Consider the following 2,114-nt stretch of genomic DNA (forward strand, 5'->3'; position numbering starts at 1 on the left):
CTGTTTGTGTTGGGCTACAGCCCCAGTATTATTATGCCATTGTTTTTTTTTTTGTTTTTTTTTCTTGTTTCTGGATCTATGTTTTTGAAAAAACTTTTAATAAATATAACAGTTGAAAAAAAAAAAAAAAAAGAAGGCCGGGAAGAGGTGAGTGCCACAAGGTGAAGATTTCATGGTGCCAGTGCTTCAACTCAGTGAGCCAGTACACCCAGTGAGTTTTGGCACCTCGGGGTCACCACTCCCTGAGGAACTAAAGTACCTTGGCTCTAGACCCTCCCAACCTCATGGCGAGACCGGGAGGGAATAGGTGACATTGGGGCAGCCGTCAAGCTGATTCCTCAGAACCAGCCGGGAACACCCATCCCCACCAGCCCAATACCGGCATGAACTGACAAGAACACAAGAACAAATACTACACTTGATCTTAGCCAAAAGGCCGAGAAGCGATGAGGAGAGTATAGCTGTAAGGTAAATTAGGAGTTTATATAGAGGTACGGAGGGTGCTGGAAATTAGGGAGCCGAAATGTTTGTCTGGCAATTTTGCAGAGAAGAGTGATGGCTGGAAGACATGGCGGCCTGGGACAAATGGAATAGAAAATGAAAGAGAGTGGCTCCGATCAGAAAAAACTCCTGTGAGTCCAAAGGAATACCAGTGAATGTGCTATTACACGTAGCATCTTTGCTTGTGAAGTAAAACATTTTTGCTGATTTTTTTTTCAAATACATTCATTTAGCAAATGTTCTTCCTTCTGATATTCCTGCTCCTTTCCTCATAGTCATGGTTACAACAAGCTGTCAACAAGGGGAGGAAAGGAGCAGAAATATCAGGAGAAGGAGGAAGGTTTGGTTAAATCAATGTATTATCATAAACATGTAACTTGACGTGCCCTACAGGTAAATAAATATTAGGGAAGCAAATATTGCATTCACACCTGGGTCATGAGATGGCCCATAAGATCTTCTGTCCTATGTGATTGGTGAAGGTGACTCTGACCGATTTTGAATTGGGACCCAGTTACTCCGCTGATGATATGGTTATACGTCCAGGTCCCTTTGTTACAGAATACTGCTCTAAATTGGCATTGGCCATATCCAGGGACAGCACTGACTCGAGTGCTCCATTCATCTTAAATAAGGGAGATTTGGTGTGAAATATACTGCTACTTTGATCCGAATAATTTTGGCTACAAAGTAATAAAGCTATAAAAGCCCTAAGTGCACGGACTAATTGTTACTTAATCTCCTGATTATGGAGAACGCCAGGAATCTGCCAGATCCAGCCTGACAGCTCCCAGCAGGAAGATGGCTGCAATTACAAATACATCCATTTATTCCCAGCATGGTGATCAGCCGCTAATCTGGAGTCATTGTCTTCCCAGAAACTCAAAATGTGTTCCTGTCATCCCAAATTTCTAATTCATCTGTTCCCTTTATAGACTTCAAAGATGTTAAAAAAAACTGAATTTAAAGGAATACTGTAGTGCAAAATAACTTATCCCCTATCCGAAGGATAGGGGATAAGTTATTTTGCACTACAGTATTCCTTTAAATTCTGTAACTCTTTTTTTAACATCTTTGAAGTCTATAAAGGGAACAGACAAATAAAAAATTTTGGATAGGGGATAAGTTATTTTGCACTACAGTATTCCTTTAAATTTGATGCAATACATTCGTAAAGTCTTCAGACCCATTTGCCTGTTTCACATGTTGTAGTGTAGCAGCCTTGCGCTAAAATTTTAAGTTTAGTTTTTCCCCTAAATTTCAGGGTTTACTACCCCATAATGTAAAATGTAAACACAAAATTTTAATTAATTTTTTTAATTTTAATTTTTGCAAATTGCCCTTTGCTATGACACTTGTTATTTATCTCTGGCTCCTCCCTTTTCTCCTGATCATCTCTGAGATGTTTCTCCACCTTGGTTGGAGTCACCTGGGGTAAATTCAGCTGAAGACACAGCCCTGTCTATATAAGGTCTCACAGCTGACAATGTATGTCAGAGCAAACACCAAGCCATGAGGAGGGAAGAACTCCCCGTAGAGCTTATAGACAGGATTGTGTGGAGGCACGGAATTGGAGAAGGGTGCACAGTGACTTCCAAAATTCATGAAAAGTT

General features: G+C 40.4%; 1 pseudogene; it reads right to left on the minus strand.

Annotated features, from left to right (window-relative positions):
* Positions 1–302: 302 nt before the first annotated feature.
* LOC130294692 (U2 spliceosomal RNA) lies at positions 303–448 on the minus strand (annotated as a pseudogene).
* Between the last annotated feature and the right edge of the window lie 1,666 nt (positions 449–2,114).

The sequence above is a fragment of the Hyla sarda genome, chromosome 10 (genome assembly GCF_029499605.1).
Source record: "Hyla sarda isolate aHylSar1 chromosome 10, aHylSar1.hap1, whole genome shotgun sequence".
Lineage (NCBI taxonomy): Eukaryota > Metazoa > Chordata > Amphibia > Anura > Hylidae > Hyla > Hyla sarda.